The sequence below is a fragment of the Rhipicephalus microplus genome, chromosome 8, assembly GCF_043290135.1.
Source record: "Rhipicephalus microplus isolate Deutch F79 chromosome 8, USDA_Rmic, whole genome shotgun sequence".
Taxonomy (NCBI): Eukaryota; Metazoa; Arthropoda; class Arachnida; order Ixodida; family Ixodidae; genus Rhipicephalus; species Rhipicephalus microplus.
The window spans coordinates 123,590,153-123,612,499 of record NC_134707.1 but is presented as its reverse complement, the minus strand read 5'-3'; positions in this window follow the sequence as shown (position 1 = coordinate 123,612,499).

Genomic DNA, 22,347 nt, shown 5'->3' with positions numbered 1-22,347 from the left:
AGAAAGAAAGACCGATAAATAAAAACTTTTAAAAAAGTTGGCAAAACTGTTGTAAGCTTCGCTTATAATATGGACTTGGACTTCTTTTCATATAATGACAGGACTTGGGCTTCGACTAATGGTCAATAGATTGTGTCAGTTGATTGAAAATATATTGCGATCTCCTCAACGGCGATGCATAGATCTTAAGAAATGTACGCACGGTTAGGACGTTAAACCGAGTATGGAGAGAAGGCAAACGTGCTGCATTGTATAAAATATTATTTCAGACAAGTTTTACCAGTTCAAGATATAATTGTAATTATTTGCGTTCGAGAAGAACCACTGGACCCGGTTTGTATACAGGCTCCCCAGAAAACTAGACGCAGCCCAACCATAATATTAGATAAATATACATGCAGTAAATCATGATGAGAACATCATGGTGTGAGCATGAACACGTGTTGCTGAGTCTACGAAGCATACCTTGCACAGGTGTTCCTTTGGCAGCCATATTTTCTATATGTGGACACGAATTAGGTTTTTCAGTATCACCATCATCATCATCATCATCATCATCATCAGCCTGACTACATTCACTGCAGAGAAAGGCCTACCTCATTATCCGCCATTCATATCGGTGATGTGCTTGCTGCTGCCACTTAATAGGCACAAACTTCCTAATCTCATCTGCCCACCTAATTTCTCTCTCCCCCTTACCCGCTTGCCTTCTCAGGGAATCCAGTTAGTTAACCTTAATGACCAGCAGTTATCCTGCCTTCGCGCTGCATGCCTGGCCCATGTCTATTTCTTATTCTTGATTTCTTCTTCTTGATCCTTAACCCTTTTTGTTCCCTGATGCACTCTGCTCTATTCTTGTCTCCCAACGTTACACCTATTATTTTCTTTTCCATCACTCGCTGCGTCATCCGTAATTTAGGCTGAACCCTCTTTGTAAGCCTCCAGGTTTCTGCTCCGAAGGTAAGTACCAGCTAGATGCAGCTGTTATATCCAATTCTTCTCACTAGAGAAAAATTGGCTACCCTGGTGCAGTATCCAGCCACTACCTCGCACATACATACGTCAATGTTCTGTATAAGTGGCGCCTGAATACTTGACAGATTCTACCTGCAAGATAATGTCTTGCCGATAAAGCAAGGTGATATGAACCGGTACACTCAGAGGGAAAGCTACCAGGGCAGTTGTTTTTTACAATCACTGTCTAATCGCGTTTCTGAAGCGATCATATACGTCGGCATACTTTAATGAAGTGAATGTACATCTACAGCCGTAGCAAAAATGCGATATTATCGGCATACACATAAAATTGCACGTCCTCCTTTGTAGGAATCGTGCGTAGTAAAATACTAAATAATAGTGGTGATAACACTGATTTGTGTGGGAGACCTACAGTTTGTACTTTAAATACGCCAAACGATATTAAAAAAATAAAATTTTCTGTCGTGTAAGCAGGACTGTACCCGTGATACAAAGTATTGTGGTGAAACTGCGTTTTAATTGAATTTATTAGTTTTAATTATTCCACACTGTCATAAGCCTCAGGTGGAAAATTGTTTTTTTAGAACGAGCCAACTATATTCTACTTCCCAAATTGACATGGGCACACCAAATGGAGCAACCACGCTTGAAGCCAATCTAACATGGACATTTGCGACCATATTTTTATGCAACAAATTGTATATCCTAATGTGCACGACTCTTTCGATTATCTTTACCTCATTATATGTGAGTGATATAGACCTAATGTTTTTTAAACTTAAACCCAGCACATTGTTTTTTAATAAAGGAATTATCTTAGCGATTCTTCTTTCAGGTGAATTGCTTTAGTTTGTCACAAAGTGGTACAAAATGCCAGGAGGCCCTGAGGTAAAACATTGTGGAAAATTTTTATTGCCGACGTAGTGATTCCATCAACACCTGGTGCGGAATGCGGCAAGTTTCTCACTACTTGTTCTAACTCCGAAGCACTGATCTCCTCAAAACCATAATTTTTCTCGAGCAACATCGAGTGTTGTGAGAAGGTAGACGTAAAGCGAATTTCAAGTCCTTTTGCAATAACTTCGAGAAAACTAGACAATTCCCTTGGAGTAGAAACTGCTGATTCAACGTTGTCTGATGAAGATATGACTTTTTCGGTTTTGATGAAATAAGGAGGGTTTTCCTGTTGCTGGGTTTTGACAGAAACTCGTGACGCTGACTATCATAACTGTACTTCGCAGCGGCACCTCTTTAAAAAACATTAGCCGCTGGTTTGTGATTTCTCCGATTTTTAGGACATTGGTTGTAAAGCAGCTTATGCCACACAGCTCTTTTTAACCTGTAATCACGCGCTCAAGCTGAATTCAACCAAGGATAAGAACAATCTTTGCTAGATACCTTAATGTTGAATTTCGATTAATTTAACGAGTCTTTTATCACGCTACCTAAATTCATGGCAGTTTGTTCTTCACTTTGAACCATTGGGTTTGACTATACTATAGGCGGCCCGTAGAAATTTTTTGAATGTACTAAAATTTACGTGAGGTATATATAGAGTGGCTGGTTACTGAAGTCACCAGATATACATTCTCAACATATATAGGCAAGTGGTCACTACTTCTACCCAAGTTCAAGGTAGAACATGTAGAGATAGTGAGGTTAGGACTGTCTAAAGTCAGGTGAATCATGGAATGAGACCGACTAGAAACAAAAGTAAGTGTTCGTGTGCTAATGCATGTTAGATTATACTTTCAAATCAGATCCCACAAGCACTTCCCACTTATATCGGTTCTGAAACCCCACGATGTATGGTCAGTATTGATGTCATCCGCCAATACTATTTGCTTCTACAGGACGAAGTAACAGAATAAAGCACACTAGTATTTTGAACACCTGCTTGAAAGTAGTCATTCACTGATGAATCGCGGAAGAGAAATATCTGATGCTAAAATTTCAGTGTTCAAATAATTACATCTGATTTATTTTAACTTGATGAGCAACTTTTGAAGTAATAAATACGCCTAAGCCGCCACAACTAGAGAACCGGTCTAACCTAAAGATGCGGTATTTCTTTATATCAATTTTTTTCCTTGTGAAAGCCAAGCTTCTTGCAAAATAAATACATCAGGAACATATTGATTAAAAGGTAATATAAATCAATAGTTGTAGAAAAAATGGAGTGGCATTTCCGCTGTAATAATTTATTCTACCTATTTTGATGAAATACAAGCAATATTCACTGCTTTCTCCAAGTTACTATCTCTCAAATAGCCCCTTTTTGAAGAGCGATCCTTCTGGTATTTTTAAATCGCGACCTGGTGGCTTTCTATAAAACCCTGAGCTACAAACTACGCACGCCATTTCATGTTTCAAGATTCTGAACCTACTTGTAATTCAATAGAGCATGAATCAGAACTCCATTCCAAGTCCTGCTTGACTGGACTTATTAGGTTATACGGTTCATGTTCTAGGGGCCTCGTTTTGGGAGACACACTTCTTCATCGACTGGTATAATTTTTTTGCGGGCAGTTACGGTTGAACCTGATTCTGTCGAACACGCGTTAAGCTCCTGAGGTGGTGAGAAAGCCGGAGAAGTCATAACCAGTTGTATAACACTCTGAAACCTTTCTGCCATCCGTGCGTTGACTATTAGTGCCAATGATTCTGTTAACGTTATAGGAAAAGCTTTTGGTTGCCTTTGTCATTCACCTTTCAATAGTTGATGCTAAATTACTTGTGGGAGTGAGGAATGTATTGCCTAACTGAGACGACTTGTAGCACTGCCGTTTCGAACACACTCTGCAATGATGGCTCGAGCTTCGCGTCTAGAACGTCGTGTTTGTCAAACTTTTTCTATTATTCGCCTTTCCTGAGCCCTTGTAGGACAGTTAATCTAGTTAGCTGCGTGAGACCCATTGCACAGACAACAATGTCTTTTATGTGCTGTAAATTTATTGGCGTCATGTTGTCCTGCACACATCTTTCTGTAACCCAAGAATTTCGAGCATTGCAGTGGACGAGGGATTATTTATTGAACACGGTATATCAGTGACCATGCCTTGATTTTGGTTGGTCGAGTTGTATCTGCAAACGTAATTGTCACCGACTCTGGCAGAAACTTCCTTTTTCTGACGCCACGCGACCACCGGAACACTGATATGGCTCCTGCTACGGAAAACATATCTAAAATATCTGGTGGAGTTGGGCTTGAGTCCACTCAACGGACTAAACCTTTGTTTGATACATGCCAAATGTGGATGTATGAAACAGCTCACCGGTAGAGATGCGAACGTTGTGCATCTGAGGAGATCTGCTACACAGGCCTCGTCCAGCGAAGAGCATAGAATACCTCTGTGACCAAACAGTCGCCCCTCAGTGATCTATACTGGTAGTATTCAGTCACCTTCCGGAGCTCTTCCTGAATGCTTTTTGAAGCTGTTATCCAAATGGAATCTTGGTTAGTGGGAACCAGGGCCACTGGAATGCTTCTTACACCACTGCGCAAAGAAATATCTATTAGTAACTCATTGGGAGATGAAGAGGCTGACCAGGCAGAATTTGTCTGGCCGGGAGAAGAGAGACTGCGTAGTGCTTAGTTCAGCACCACCCGATCAGACTGCACACCCCGGTAGGATCCACGACGACATCGCTGATGAAGAGGCACTGTTCGCCCACCAAGAGCACCGGTGTACCGACGTGTGCAAGCCGAGGCCCGCGGTTCTCCGATCGCTAGCCAAGTCTGCCTAGCTGAACGTAACCAATCGAGCAGAATGATACGACAGCGGCCTTTCGGTTGTCCCGCATTCACTGATGTTATCACTCACACACATCTTCGTTTTTAGTGATTTCCTATGCAAGGACCGTATTATTTGACAACGCACCACTGTCTTCATTTCTGTCAGCTCGATATGAATACACATTCCCTAACGAACATGCTTCCATGTACGCTCAAGAGCTTCAACGTGAACTTGCTAATAGTGAACTGCAATTCTTGCTCACTATAACTGGCTGCAACCAAAAGACGCCATTGTTGTTTACTGGGGCAGGAAAAATCTGAAATGCTACCAGAAAACCTGAAAAGTAGGAACAGCAAGCAATAGAAATAACGCACTCAATAAGCTTTCTTGATAACAACGTGAAAAATATTGAGAATAATGTCTGCTTTTATTCTACGTATTATAAAGGCGTTAGCGCTCGCATACTATGTGCAGAAGTATATTAAATTGTCGCTGATACCACTATCTAGGAATCAGTATCACACAAAAGTCAAATGTGTGTTCACAGAAGTAGTTGAAACTTTATTGCGCATTTTTTCAGCAACAGCCACACATTGCCAAGTCACCTGAAGAAAGGCAAGCAGCTCGAAACTTGCACCTCAAAAAGAAATGATTGATATGTGGGGTTTAACGTCCCAAAACCACCCTACGATTATGAGAGACGCCGTAGTGGAGGGCTCCGGAAATTTCGACCACCTGGGGTTCTTTAACGTGCACCCAAATCTGAGCGCATGGGTCTACAACACTTCCGCCTCCATCGGAAATGCAGCCGCCGCAGCCGGGATTCGAACCCGCGACCTGCGGGTCAGCAGCCGAGTACCTTAGCCACCAGACCACCGCGGCGGGGCACACCTCAAAAAGAAAGCGCGCACGAAATTAGGACACACAAGACGAGCGCGGATGTTGCTTTCTGTGATTTCAAGCTGCTTTTTCCACTTATTGAGGAAAGCGTAGCCTTTATCTTGTCAGACATGGAAAAACATGGCAATAAAAAACAATGGAGGTTAGCTACCTCTTGTTTGTTACCACATCTCAACTGAAGGCAAAAGAACAACGAATGATGGCCAGTGTGTGCTGCTGATAATTGTTTTATGAAAGGTGACCTCATAGGAAAAATCATTCATTCATCCTAAAAAATACTGCCACTTCTGCTAAATAAATAAATTAAACTTGGGGCTAGATGACATAAAACGAATATGTTGAGCATATGAGGCATACCTAAGTTGAGAGCTTCGATTCCTTATTCTTCATTTATCTCATACTATGCTAAACCCATTGCAGAACCTAACTCTTCTTTTCAGTACTTTACTCCTTCTGACTGATCCTTCTTTGTCAAGACCGCACAAGATTGGAATGGCCTTCCTCCTCACATTACGCACCACTCCAGTATCATCAACTTCAAAGCAGCGATCGAGCATCTACTCCTTTAACCGATTGTAATAGCCCACCCCTCATGTAAAACCCCTTCATTGGGGCCTTTGAGGTACTGTAAATAAATAAATAAATAAATAAATAAATAAATAAATAAATAAATAAATAAATAAATAAATAAATAAATCTTTCAAGGAACACTTAAAGCTTACCTGTGAATCACATGCCACCCTGCTCCTACCAGTTCTGGAATGGGTATGTCGTGACTAATTTTAATGTTGATTGCTATTTGATATCTCCTTATTTTTTTCTTTAACAGCACTCCCTGAACCTGCAATCAACATAACTGTTCAGATCAACATGGATGTATAAATTTTCCTCACAGAGGTGACGAACATCACCGAGTGGATGTATCCTATACTATGAGCTGTTTGCCCTGTTAATCACGTTTATTTGATTTTCACTGCCTGGTTCAACCACACAAAACAAACGATGAATAAGAGTGAACAGCAAACAAGCACCGACTCACAATTGCAAATTATATTGAATGAACACCTTAAAACACCATTACTTGCAAAATGTTCTCACAAAGTACAAATATTAACTCATAACGACACTGTAACATTTGATCGATATGTGGGGTTTAACGTCCTAAAACCATTATATGATTATGAGAGACGCTGTGGTGGAGGGTTCCGGAAATTTCGGACACTGTAACCCAGAAATTTGTCATGAGTTGTTTTTGTGTGTAGGAAGAACATGTACTGATATAAGCATTTTCAAATGTTCATTCAATAGAATTTTCAGTTGGTCACATGTGCACAGCTGCGTGGCGGCGGAGCAAGGACGTCCAGGGTAGTTCATTTTCGTATCAACAAGCGCTGGTAAACGGGGGCGCACAGTTCCGCCACGCGTTAATATTCAGCAAAAGACAGTACCAACGATAACCAAAACCAAACCAACTAAGAGAACAGAGAAGCGAAAAAGAAAATTTTGCCTGTTGCATAGGTGGCCAAATGACGGCGCGAAAAGCGGAGCTTTTCGCTTGAATATTCCGTTCCTTAGAGCCCGTCGACTGCCTCCATGATTCGTCGCTTACAATCATTTGGCACAAAATACCCTCAACAAAGCGCGATCACGCATCAACTAACTGACCGTACAAATCATGTAAGTAATGGTCTCACAGTAGTTTTCCAACGCGCATCAGGCACTTCACAAAGTATTTATATGCACCTATTGCTGTATTATTTCTTTCTTTCCCCATCGTGGTGATCTAGTGGCTAAGGTACTCGGCTGCTGATCCGCAGATTGCGGGATCGAATCCCGGCTGCGGCGGCTGCTTTTCCGATGGAGGCGGAAATGTTGTAGGCCCGTGTACTCAGATTTGTGTGCACGTCAAAGAACCCCTGGTGGTGGAAATTTCCGGAGCCCTCCACTACAGCGTCTCTCATAATCATATGGTGGTTTTGGGACGTTAAACACGACATATCATCATCATCACGCATTATTTCTTTTGATTTATTTTATTGTATTTTTCTCGCGACGCACAGCGCCGAATGAATGATAACTGAAAGCGAGCGGGCGACGGTATTCGCGGTGCCCATAGAGTGTCGTGCCGCCAAGCGGATTTCAGGGGCAACCTTGGCAGCTGCGTTGGCGGCAACGCAGCATTCCGCTTACTGCATTCTCTTGCGTGCGCAGGTATCTACGGATCCGAGGCGAAATCACCGCGAATCCGCTGCAGCACTGTAAAGCGGTCAATAGAAGTGTGTGCTCCAAGCACGAAGAAATCATCGGACTGGCTGTATCATCACAGTGCCACGTGCCACCTGTGACCAACGCCACCTCTCCATCTACAGCAGAACCTTCTTCTGGAAGCTATATAAGCTGGGCTCATCGCGGAACCCTTCACTTGGCAGCTGGGTTGGCGGCAACGCAGCATTCCGCTGACTGCATTCTCTTGCGAGCGCAGGTTGGTTGAACTTCCATTACTGAAAACTATTTCGATTTTCTTTTTTGCCACACCCATTGCTGCCAAACCAAAATGCCCACTTGTGTTGAGCTGTATAGAGACTTGGAATCATTACGCAAAGAAGTTGGGGAGTTGCGTAACAGTGTCGCCATGTTTAATGACATCTTTGAAACAATGAAGTCTAAGCAGGGAAGCCTGGTCAAAAAAAATAAAGAGCTGTCTCGAACAAAAGAGCAGCAAACAAAACAGGTTGCTGAATTGCAGCAATATTCGCGCATGAAGAATGTTGAAATTAGAGGTGTTCCGGAGACAAAAGGCGAAAGCTGTGAAGCAATTCTGCAACAGATCGCAGATAAGATTGGTTGTCTTGTGAGCCCTACTGAGATAGATGTGGTGCATAGGGTTCCCGCTAAAAGTGGCTCGAATATTATTGCGCGTTTTTGTTCACGACAAAAAAAGGTTGAATTTGCTTCATAGGCCAGAAAAGCGCGTCTGACAACCCGGTCTATTGCCATGATGAATCAGGATAAGCCCATATTTGTCAACGATCACCTAACACCAGAGAACAAGCGGCTCTTTGCTCAGGCATTGGCACTTATGAAAGAAAAGCAGTGGCAGTTCCTATGGGTTGACAACTGCTGCATCAAAGCAAGAAAGTCCACGGACAGCCGAGTGTACCGCATCTCTGGTGTTAGTGATCTGGCCGTTTTTTCCAAATAGCATTTAAGCATCCATGATGATTGTGAACCATCATGGCGACACACACTGTCCTCGAAATGAGCAACTTCTTAGTTCATTTGTTCCTCATATTTCAATCATGCACTTTAACCCCGCCGCGGTAGTCTAGTGGCTAAGGTACTCGGCTGCTGACCCGCAGGTCGCGGGTTTGATTCCCGGCTGCGGCGGCTGCATTTCCGATGGAGGCGGAAATGTTGTAGGCCCGTGTGCTCAGATTTGGGCGCACGGTAAAGAACCCCAGGTGGTCGAAAGTACCGGAGCCCTCCACTACGGCGTCTCTCATAATCATATAGTGGTTTTGGGACGTTAAACCCCACATATCAATCAATCATGCACTTTAACACCCGAAGCTTACCGAAAAACTTTGATGATATGGTTAATTTCGTTTCTTTAACCGAACATCACTTTTCTCTCATATGTCTATCAGAAACATGGCTATCTGCAGCTGATGATAACATGTTTTCCATTCCGGGCTATCGTGCTGAATTTTTTCACCGCCTCGGTGACTATCATGGTGGATCAGCCATATTCATTTCTAACGCATTGTCATATGAACGACGTACTGATATCGCGTTTTCTGTGTCAAAATGTGAATCAGTCTGGCTCGAATTTGACCGTGATTTCCTTCCGTCTAGCAAAAGAACTATCGTTGGTTCAATTTATCGGTCCCCATCATCATCTTACGGTGACTTTTGTGTTGAGCTTGATAATATACTAAGCTCGTTTATTTCCGAATATTATAACGTGATCATATTGGGCGACATTAACATTGACATTACAAATATTAACGACGGTTCTTGTGCTCAATACTATAACTGCTTCATGGGTCATGGGTTGACATCTCTGCTGGATTCTCCGACGCGATGTGCTCCTTCTGGTCGGAACACACTTATTGACCATATACTCAGTAACGTTATGTCAGTTCAGGAGGCCGGTGTGGTCAATTTTGATCTAACAGATCATTATTCATTTTTTCTGGTTAAAAAAAACACCATAATTGTGAAAATAAGATGGTCAATAGATGTCGTTTTGATTCTGCGAAATTCGTTGATTTGGTATCCTGCTTTGACTGAGGGAAACTATCGCAAGAACCTTGTGTTAATAAAGCGTTTAGTACCTTGACTGAGAAACTAACAGGTATCATAAACTCGTGTACATCTGTATCCACCATATCGTGTTGGTACTCAGCCACAAGAAACCCGTGGATTGCAAGAAGACTGCTGCGTAGCATAAATAAAAAATATAACCTTTACAAAAAAGTAAAACTTCAGCCGTTCAACCTGTCCCTCAGGACCCGCTTTAAACTCTATTCACAAACTCTTACTGTCCTACTCAAAAAAGCCAAACGAACCTACTATCAAAATAAAGTGCTCGAAAATTGGAATGACAGTAGGAAAAATTGGAACGTAATTAAGGAATTCTTACATCTTGATCAGCCAGATGCAGTTGAGACCGAATTTTCGGATGGCACCAGCGTTCTAACTTGCCCTGTCATTATCGCCAATTCTTTTAATGAATCATTTTTCAGCAACCCAGTATCGACTCTCACTGACTTTCCTTCGTTGTCTCACTTGCCTCACTCTTTTTTCTAAAAACCCACATCACCTGCTGAGGTTATTTGCACTATAACAAGTTTGAAGACGACAGTATGTGGCCTCGATTCAATTTATTCAGCTAAAATCAAACTTGTTGCTCGTGAGTTATCTTGTGTGCTCTCAGAGCTTATTAACACCGCATTTCATTCAGGCATTTTTCCTACAATCCTCTAACAAGGAAAAGTAATACCTGTATTCAAAAAGGGAGACCGAAAAGTTTATTCTAATTATCACCCTATAGCAATCCTCCCATTCTTTAGTAAGGTAATTGAGAAGCTGATTGTGAATCGCCTAATGGACTACCTAAAAACATTTAACCTTTTGTCACATAAGCAGTTTGGTTTTCGTGCTCAGTTTTCTACCAAATTAGCACTGATTAAACTAACAGATAGCATAAAACAGTCCATCGATAAGGGGCTCTGGGCCTGGGTGTTAATTATAGATTTAACTAAAAGCTTTGACACTAGAAACCACTTTATTTTGTAAGCTAAACTTAATTCCTTGGCAGTCTGTGGGCCTACTTTAGCCCTTTTACAAAGCTACCTCGCTAACAGAACCCAAGTTGTCAATTATGGCGGTGTTTTATCTTCACCAATAATAACTAACCAGAGTGTCCCACAAGGCTCAATTCTGGGACCTCTCATGTTTCTTATCTACATTAACGACTTACCATCATCGCTTAACTCATCTGGCTGCATCCTTTGCGCTGACGATACCACGATATTTTCTAGTGACAAAGATCTTAACAATATACTAGCAAAATTAAACACTGATGTCGCGAAACTTGTTTCATGGTGCAAAAATAACTTATTGAAAATCAACCCTGTTAAAACAACTTTTATGTTATTTCACTCGTCCCAAAAAAGCGTTACGATTTCACCCGAAATAGACATTGATAACTGCGTCATCACCCCAACAAAGTTCACTACTTTTCTAGGTGTCACATTAGACGCTCAACTCAAATATAACATTCACGTGAATTCTGTCATCAAGAAGACTGCTTTTGGCATCCGCATACTCATTCTCACAAGGCATTGTCTTTAGCAACACATTTTAAAATCCCTTTACTATGCTTTCATAAACAGTCACCTAACCTACTGCATTTCATCCTGGGCCAATACCTATGCCACACACCTAACATCTCTCATTCACCTTCAGAAAAGAGCAGTCGGAATTATCACACATAGTTCTTACACAGCATCAGCAGCACCCCTCTTTAGCACTCTCGAAATTCTACCGTTCATTTCCACCTTTCAACTCAAACTTGGATTTTTATTATTCAGAAGTAGAGTCGGTGACATTGCCACCGACATACTTCCCCTCACACCAGTCCACAATACTAATAACACACGGTTTTCTGAAAATAGTAACCTTCTGCTTCCAAAAGTAAGCACTAACTACGGCAAAATGACAGCCTTGTTTTCTGCACTTTCTTTCTGGAACTCACTATCATCAATTATTAAATCAAGCCCCTCATTACATTGTTTCCGGCGGCATCTAAAACAGCTCTTACTGACAACATGCGACACCTATATATAAATATATAAATATATATATATATATATATATATATATATATATATATATATATATATATATATATATATATATATATATATATATATATGTCTGCGTGTGTGTGTGTGTGTGTTTAAATACGGTTATATGCATTTATGTGTACGTGTATAGGTTCTGAAGTGACATTGTATTAGTTAGTGATATGTATGTGTTATGTTATAGTCATTTAATCCAATTAGTTATCTCCTGTTTTATCACTTACATGTAAATATTTTGAACTAGCATAAGTTTCAATAATTATTTTCATTACGTTCATTTTGTTTTATTCGCTTGCTGTTTTTTCCTTAGTTGCCAATCTTTGTTCTATACTTTTATACATGAATTCACAGGAGGTCCCCCTGACAGTTTTTACTTTGGGACCTCCTTCTGTATTATATCAACTTTTCACTTGCCGTGTATTATACTGAATAAATGCATAATCTTAATCTTATCCTCTCGAGGATTATCAGTAGGCAGACGCTTCCTTGTCCGACTGTGCTAGCCTGATTGTTCACACGTTAGCAAGAAACAAACTCTAACCACTTCGCATGTTTCGTGCAAAGTTAATAAACCAGAGCGTCTGTGATAAAACAAGTCTGATCCGTTTTTGTAAGACGTGAAGTTCTCGTGAAGTGAAAAATAAGGTAAATCGCGCTTTCGATTATAGCCTGTAAGTACACATTTCAGCTTCACGTGATTTTCTGTAGCCACGTAGTTAGTTAAACGTTATGGTCGAGTCTTTGCCGTTGAAACTCGACTTGTTTTGCGTGCGTGTAGCATTCGTCAGAGCTCTTGTAGTGCGCGAATCCCACAACATTCGTTGTACCTGGAGAGCAGCACTGGCTCGAGATTTTCTCTCGAAAACGTGGACAAAGCTGCACCACTTGTTTTTGTGCATTTGATGATAGATGGCAGCACACTGCAAGCAATTCCCTTGTGAACGAGTTTCAGAGCGAAATGTTCACCGCTTCCAGATTAACGTGGTGAGTGACGTGGTATTGGTGTGGTCGAAGTCGTTCAGTGGAGGGAGTTCAGATTGCTTTCAGCAGTGATGTTGAACGAAACTGTCGTGATGGCGAGGATTTTTCCCTGGACGTGGAAGGTTGTCGACGCACCGAGAGTGACAGCAACGATCAGCTGCTCATTCATGAGGAGCGAGTGCACTTCACGTCCTCTCGTGTGTTAGGTTCTTTCACGCTCGTAAGTCACTCTGTATATTTTATATAATATCTTTAAGCGACATCCAATTGAAAGCATAGTTTTTCTTGTGCATTGGATGTAGCCCAATTACAGTCGTTATTGTGGAGTGCCGCATGCCGCCGACACACTCAAGCTCGTCCAGTGAAGCAAAATTGTTAGAGCAATGAAAGGTGCAGATAAAACTACATTCCATGCCTTGATTCTCCTGCATCTTCCAAACAACGTTGTTGTTGAACGAATTTTCGTAATTGCGGGGTTACAAAAAAAGCGTAAGCGCATATTCTCTCCAATATCTTTGTTTCGATCGCGCTCATGAAGCCTGAAACATCCGAGTGCAGTGAATTCCGCCCTCTTAGAGTCTGATCATGGCTGTGACACAAGCACTGCTTAATGCGAAGTTAAATGCTTGTGTTCCGTTGAGGAAGCAGCTGCATGATGCTTACAGTCCAAGTTCTCACGATAGCGTAATATGTTTGCAAACCTTTGCTACGTTCAAAAATCGGTCCCGTACAGAAGCAACGGCGCGCTACTCGCTAGTTGCCTACTACAGTGGGAAATCCGTCAAGCTGCATGGATACCAATTACCTCGGAGTGCCGTTGAGCTCATATGTCAGTTCTGGATCACATAGTTTTATGTAGCACGCAAAGAATTACGAAAGGTATTGTTGATGCACCGTCCATCAGCTAACACCGCACATCGCACTGCGGCACAAAAATAGGGTTAGCAAACTTTTAGCAGTTCCTATCGTTTGGGAAAGTACTTATATACATTCATTTGACAATCATCAGTTCATCCGGTGGAAGCTGCACGGGGTGACCGTCCGCGCGTTTTAACTTTTTCCAAGCAATCTCACGAGTTGACCCTCATTCACAGCTAATTTTGAATACACTGCGCGCCGGGTGCACTCAGAATACCTGAAGCGCAAACTCGCAAAGGCTCATGGGATGCGCGCGGTCTGCAGTGGAATACGGTTGAACCAGTTAACGGCTCTACGTCTGCTGCATCACTCCTTTGGTATCGGTGTCGCTCGCTTTCTTCATGGCAAACGAACGCGTATGCTGCGAATTTCGAGCGTACGTTAGCATGACCGTACCTACAAATGACCACGAGAGGGAAGCGTGTGTTGTGATGGCGAAATATTGTTTTAATTTCAAGCGGCAAACAGTCGACTCTACGTGCTATCACGATCTGCGTTTCTTCAGAATAAGTTACGTGGCGTTGGTTGTCACGTTTCTCAACTATTTTTTTACACTTAAATATTAATGCAGGCCGCCAACTAACATGCTTAGTTTTGCGAGTATTCATCTTTGGCGGCCCTCAGCTGTTTTCGCATTCGCAGTTGCAACACAGCTTGTATCAATGTTCACCGTGTGCAAGGGGTATGCTATGGTACTAAAACTCTTCTTTCCGCGGCGGCGTCCTGGTAGAATGTTTATTCGTTTCTTCGTAAAACCCCTCGACCATTATGAAGCGCTTACAAAGGTTTGTAAGCGGCAGAACAGTTTGGCGGGAGCTTTTTAAACGCGCATTTTTAGCGAACTCCGGCGAAATGGAGCGTATCTATCTATCTATCTATCTATCTATCTATCTATCTATCTATCTATCTATCTATCTATCTATCTATCTATCTATCTATCTATCTATCTATCTATCTATCTAGCCGCCAACGACTCTAGCTCTCCTGGCCGTCTCGATAATGGTATTCATACCAAACGTGGTACGGCATAACATGACTGTATGAAGAACATATTTGACTAGTCATAACATTAAAATCATTGCGAGTATGTCATGAATGTCATGATTTACATTTCATGGTCTTGCTGCCCTTGCAGTGGCTTCATTCATATGACGTATTGCAAAACTACTATGGTATATACATGACTACGTGGCGAACAAGTAAGTCATGACTACACGCCACGCTCATCATGCGCTCGTGGCCGTTTCGCTAGCTTCACATATACCAAATTTGGTATTATGGAACGTGAATGGATGACGAAAGTACATGACTGGTGGAAACATGATAATCATAGGAAGCATTGCATGTGACAACATGACTACATGATGCGCTCGCGGCCGTTTCGCTAGCTTGACATATACCTAGTTTTGTATTACGTGATGCGAACGGACAAGGAAGGTAATTGACACGTCCAAACATCATAATCATGACATGCGTGTCATGTAATACATCGCTACATCAAGCTTAGGGTGCGCTCGCAGTCGTTTCGCTGGCTTCACATTTACAATTTGGTGTTATGTAACAAGAGTGGATGACGAAGGTATATGACTGGTGAAAACAAGACAATCATGATATGCATGTCATGTAAGAACTTGACAACATACAACGGTCGTGATGCGCTCGCGGCTGTTTCAGTAGTTTAACATATACCAAATATGGTATTACGTGACGCGTATAGACAACGAAGGTAAATGACACATCCAAATTTGATAATCCTGATATGCGTGTCTTTTAAAACGTGACTACATGCTACGCTCATAGCGTACTCACGGTCACTTTGCTAGCTCCACATATACGAAATTAGTAGTACGTGATGTGAATGGGTGACAAAGATAAATGACGCGTCCAAACATGGTTGTCATGATATGCGTGTCATATGTATTACATGACTTTATGCTACGCTCAGCGCGCTCGCGGGCGTTTTGCTAGCTACATATATATCAATTTGCTGTCACGTGACGTGATTGAATGACGAAGGTATATGACCGGCGCAAACATGACAATCATGACGTAGGTAGCACGTAAGAACATGACAACATACCACGATCATGATGCCCTCGTGGACGTTTGCTATCTTCACATATGCCAAATTTTGTATTGCGGGACGTGATTGGTTGACTGAGGTAAACTACACGTCCAAACATGATAATTATGATATGCGTGTCTGGTGAAACATTACTACATACTACGATCATAACGCGCTTGTGACCGTTTCGCTAGCTCTATGCATACCAAATTTGGTATACCATGACGCCAATAAATGACGCAAGTAAACGACACGTACAAACATATGAATTATGACATGAAAGGCAAGTACGGCAGCATTCACGCCCATCTCGTAACGTTGTGCTGATTTTAAAGTGACATATCTACCTTAATCATTCGTGCTTTGCCTATCATCGATTCCCACTGTATGTGGGATCTGCCTTTTTTTCTTTCCCTTTTGTTTTATTTTGCGTGGTCGAGTATAAAACGGCTCACCCAAACTTTTATACAAATATCACATTTGAAGAATAAGGTTTTTGCAACTGCTGAAAAAAAGGTTATCTGGGTGAATTTATCTTTTTTTTCGCCCAGAAAACCTACTGCATATAGTATAGGGGTGCAGACAAAGCCCCAGAGCCTCTACACTGACCTAAAGATATGGGAGGCTAAGTTATCGGACCAAGGCCTGAACAGCGTGGTTAAACGGGCGAGGGAGATGGCGAATGCCCGCGGCGGCCTGGAATAAAGAGGCAGCCTAGCTTGGGCGCACGATGTGCCTGCTCAAATAAAAGTTCTCTCTCTCTCTTCACTCCACATCACGAGTGCTGACAGAAAGCGCCAGTTTTTCGAGTCAGCCTCATGGGTAGTTGTGAAATTGAAAGAAAATGTAGGAATGCTCCGTGAAAGAAAAAAACTTTCAAGCTCTTACGAGATCCACCTTCCGAGATCCGTCTGCATACAAATTTCATTATATATCGAATGCTTGAGGTCCTTAAGAATATCTTAAAAATATCCCCATGTCTTTCATACCATTTTTAAAAGATTCTTTGATCAAAAGAAACATCTTTCTGCACAGCACAGAAAATCACTTAACACCAACACCAGCATTGTTCTCAGAGTTTGAAGGCGGCTTTCGTTCTCCGTGAACGGAACTTCTAACTTTTACATTTTACAATCAATTCTTGCCCTCAGATTTGTGTCACATTTTGAACTCTGTGTTGTACGGTATTTTATTACCTAAACAGTAAACGCACAAACAGATTTCTCCCAACAAAGCTTTTTCTTGTGCCAACAAATATTCCAGATACCAAATGGATCACAGCAACAACATTCCTTTAGTGACTATAAATAATCGTCTCACGCGGTTTATGCTCTAATTGTGGTATCTGCAACAAAACAAATGTTTACTAAAACGAAGTAGCTGTGTGTCTGTTGCATGAAATTTCTACTCTGACCTACTGCAGAGGGACGACAACCTAATGGTAGATATCCGGTATTCTAGTTGTCTACGAAGGAAATATAAGTCCCGTACCTTCTTCTTTATGATGCTGTGATATTCGAGTACTCGGCTCTGTTCACGAGTGTGTCCGTACCACTCATGGTCTCAGTTGACCGGACCGCCCTGGAGATTGATGAGAATCTCCGCGAGAGGTCGAACCTCAGCACGGACGAGCTGTGCCGTTTGATGAAATTCTGCCTCTATGCGACATATATTTTTGTCTGAGGTGATGTCTACCAACAAACAAGCGGAACCGCCATGGGACCAACCATTTAAGCCACCGTTGCAAACTTTACGATAGAGCACATCGAGACACGAGCTTTAGAGACGTTCACCAAGCCACCAAAAATATTTTGAGATATGTGGATGACGTCTTTTGTGTGATGAAGAATTCTAACACTGTCAGTTTCCTGGCACACTTAAATTCGATTGAGTCAACAATTCAATTCGCCGTAAAACGTCACAAAAACAACGTTCTTCCTTATCTCTTTATGTGCTAGTGAAAAGGCAAAAAATGGGTGAGATGGCTGTTTTAGCTTCTCCGTATACCGCAAACCTACGCACACCGGGCGGTATCTGCAGTTCACTTCTAACCACCCGACCACACACAAAACATCAGTGGTCAAGGCACTCTTGAATCGCACAAGGGTCATCTGCAGCTGCGAAAAAATGCGAAAAAGAGAAGAAGGGATCACCGTCGACCTGCTAGACAATGGATACTTCAGAAGCTTTATTCGTCGTTTACGTCAGTGTCTTCGCTACCACGAAACCACCCTCCACTTGCCTTCCGCGAAGAATAACCATAATAATGAAGCCTATCCGAAACAACCCCACCACATCTCTGTCTCTTACGTGCCGGGAATCAGTGAGCAGTTGTCCAGGGTACGGGGGGGAAAGTCCTTCAGGTGGCGCACAAACCCGTCTCAACAATCGGGCAATACTTGCAGTGACCAAAAGACCACCTGCCGAAAAAGAGGTTCCCCGGGCTAGTCTAGACTGTTCCACCGCCTACATCGGCGAGACAAAAACTTTTCCGAAAGAATACGACAACATCGAAACGATTAGCGTAACTTCAACGCCGCACTAAACGCTCTCGCTGAACACAGCGAAAAGATGGACCAGCGCATCAATTTTGACGATGCCCGGGTCATCTACACGAAGGGTAGCCCCACAAAAATAGTGCTTTTAGAGTCCTGGCATATACAAACAAGTCCTGGAAATGTTATCCGCTCAACTGGAACGTTACCTAGTGTATACATGCACGGCCTACAGAACCAGTTGAGAAAACGCCGCAGCAACTACAATGGTGGAAAGAAGGACGATGGAGACGGTGACACCGCCAAGAAAAATCGTGAGCTTCAGAGCCGACCGCGCAGTCACCCTTGAAGAAGAGACCGAATTGGTCCCGTAAGGTAGGGTTAGTGCACAGTCCTTACCTTTTATGTTTGGTCTATAACTTGGCTGGAGAATTTATGTATCGTGCACCAGAAGACTCAATTTCAACAACTGTCGTCACTTAACGGGTACCGCGCAGACGGCACACTTTATTGACAGACAGTAACACCTGTGCATCCCAAAGACGTGTCACAGAACATCCATGATTATTTTCTGCGGAAGCTAACTGGTTTGTCAAGTGGTGTGGATGGCGTTTTTTCTAATCATGGGTGTTTAGGGAGTTACTTCAACATGCACGTAGGGAGACTTTAAGAACATACAAATAAAAGTGGTGTTTGCTAAGACAAGTTGCCACACACACACACACAGACACACACACACACATGTCATGTTAAACCTGTCATGTTCGCCGTAAAATCTTTTCAAAGTGGATGTATGTCAAGCTAGTGAACCGGTCGTGAGCCCACCAAGGTTGAGGCATGTAAATCATTCCAACACTGACATGCATGTCACGATTTTAAGGTTAGCACTTGTCTTTTACGTTGACCATAGAGTCACCTCACGCATTAACCCTTTTTGGTGACTCTGAAAGAAGCCAAGGTACCGCGAGCACATCATAAGCGCGACATGTCAATCATTGTTGGACATGATTCACCTGATGACTTTCATATTTACATCTTTCAATATTGCTCGTCATACAGTCATCGCACAAAGTACCAAGTTTTGTGAAAATCAAGCAAGTGTATAGCGTCCGCGAGCCTACCATGAGCGCGCACTGTAAATCATGCTGTACATAAAATTCGTGCCATGATTTTTATTTTACCACTTGTCATTCATATTTCTTGTACAAACATATCTCGTAGTATGAATTTCGGCATACATCTATGCAATAAAAAAAACCGTAGAGAAAAAAAGAGAGAAACTAGAAAAAAAAAGGAAGGCAGGGAGGTTAACCAGATGCTAGTATCCGGTATGCTACCCCACAGTGGGGTTGGGGAATAGGGGGTTGAAAGAGAAAGGGAGAGTTAAAAAATAAATAAGAGAAAAACACCCACACACACGCACACACAAAACCAGTCCACTCAGAGGCGTTCCGACAGGCCAGTAGTTCGTAAGAAGCCCAGTAGCGCTTGCACGGCTTTCTTTTGTGACGATGAGTCATGACGATGGCGCAGTATACTTTCTTCTGACAGCGGCTGGTCATCTAACCTGTTTAGTTTATTAGAAAGGTGTTGTCTTTCCAGGTTGTATTTCGGGCAGTTACACAGGATATGTCGAACTGTTTCTTTATCTCCGCAGTGTGCACAGTCAGCGGTGTCGGCCATACCTATGCGGAACGCGTACGCACGGGTAAACGCGACTCCCAACCATAGTCTGCACAGAGCAGTAGCGTCGCCTCGTCGAATTTTTGTTGGAAGCTGCATGCTTAACGTTGGATCAAGGGATCGTAATCTTGCATGCGTAAAGAGAGGCTCATTCCAAAGAGCCATGGAGCGTTGGCGAGCAAGAATGCGGAGCCTCCTAGCAGCGTCCGTCCTTGAGAGAGGTATTGACTGGTCGTTGTCTTCTGTATGGGCTGAATGGGCAGCTTGATCAGCTCGTTTGTTACCGATAATTCCACAGTGGCTTGGCAACCACTGAAATATAACGTGGTGCCCTTTTTCTGTTATATGGTGTAGTATTTCTGCTGTTTCAAACACCAACTGCTCGTGTGGACCACGGCGTAGATTTGACAGAAGTGACTGCAGTGCCACCTTGCAGTAGCAGAAAATCGTCCACCGTTGCGTGCTTTGGTCGTTCATGGAACGCAGCGCAGCGCGAAGCGCTGCAAGCTCTGCGGCCATTGTTGTGGTTGCATGAGCTGTCCTGAATTTGATGGTTGTGGCGTGCGTTGGAATAACGACCGCCGCTGTTGAGCTGTTTGGCAGGACGGAGCCGTCGGTGTAGACGTGGGTGCAGTCTTGGTACTTCTCGTACAGCAGAAGTAAGGCGAGCTGCTTGAGGGCTGGTATTGAGAAATTTCGTTTTTTCTGGATGCCTGGTATTGTCAGGTTGATGACTGGCTGTTTGAGGCCCCATGGAGCAATTGAAGGTCTCGCCACGGGCGTAAAACCAGTTGGTAGGGAGTCACCATGTGTAGTTATTGTTCTATAAAAAGAAATATGAGGTCTATCCACTGGTAGAGAGGCTAGGTGGTGATGGGGAGTCCGGCCCACATGCCTTATGTGTGTCCTCAAAGCTTCAATTTCAATATGGGTCTGCACGAGGTGGTCTTTGGCTATAGCTATAGTCGCCATTGTTGAGGCAACCTGAGGCAGACCTAGACATATTCGAAGCGCCTGTGTCTGAACGCTTTGTATCATGCGTCGACTTGTTTTGCTGGCGTTTGATAATGCAGGCAGACTGTATCATAAAAAGCCAAGGAAAAGCACCCTGTACAGTCGTAACATAGCATTAGGCTGCATTCCCCAAGTCTTTCCAGCGAGAAACTTGAAAAGATGGCATATGCCTGTCAATCGCTTTTTCAAATACGACACATGAGAGCTCCATGATATGTCTCTGTCGACTATGACACCCAGAAATTTGTGAGATCGGCGATATGGTATATTTTGACCGTTAATTGACACTCTGTAGTTCGACATGGGTTTGCGCGTAAATGCCAGAAGAGCGCACTTTCCGGAGGAAATTTCCAGGCCTCGATTGCGTAGATACCAAGTATTTGCAGTAGCAGCTCTCTGTATTCTCGCTCGTAACTGCAGGTGAGTTACCGCAGATGTCCAGATGCAGATGTCATCAGCGTATGTTCATAGATAAATATTGTTTGTTAGGTGCATATGGAGAGCGATTGGTGTTATATTGAAAAGCACGGGGCTCAGTACACCACCCTGAGGGACGCCACGACAACTGAAATATGTAGACGTCTCTCCCAGTCTCTGTACTCACAAAATAGGATCACATTTGGAGATAACTGCGTATCCACTTAAACATTCGGCCACCCACTCCAATCTCTTCTAGTGCGGTAAGGACGGCTTCATGCGTAACGTTATCATAGGCTCCTTTGACGTCAAGGAACAGAGAGGCGCAAAGACGCTTATGACCTTTCTCATGTTCAACGTACGTGATTAGGTCGATGACGCTATCGATCGATGATCGACCACGTCGAAAGCCAGCCATGGCATTTGGGTAGATCTCATGATACTCCAAGTACCACTCGAGTCGGCCGAGAATGATTCTCTCTATCACTTTGCCCACGCAACTAGCCAATGCGATCGGGCGATAGGAGGAGAGTTCCAATGGTGATTTGCCAGGTTTTAGTAATGGTACTAGACGACTAGTTTTCCAACTTAAGGGGACAGCCAACAATCATTATATATCTGAAGTAGAGCTATTCTCGTGCGGTCACCCAGATGACACAGGGCTCTGTAGGAGATTCCGTCAGGTCTTGGTGCGGAGGTCCGTTTGCACGAAGCGAGTGCTGCTTTGAGCTCCTGAATGGTGAACGGGAAGTCCATACAGGAGTCACGTGGTGGCGGACAAGTGCTCG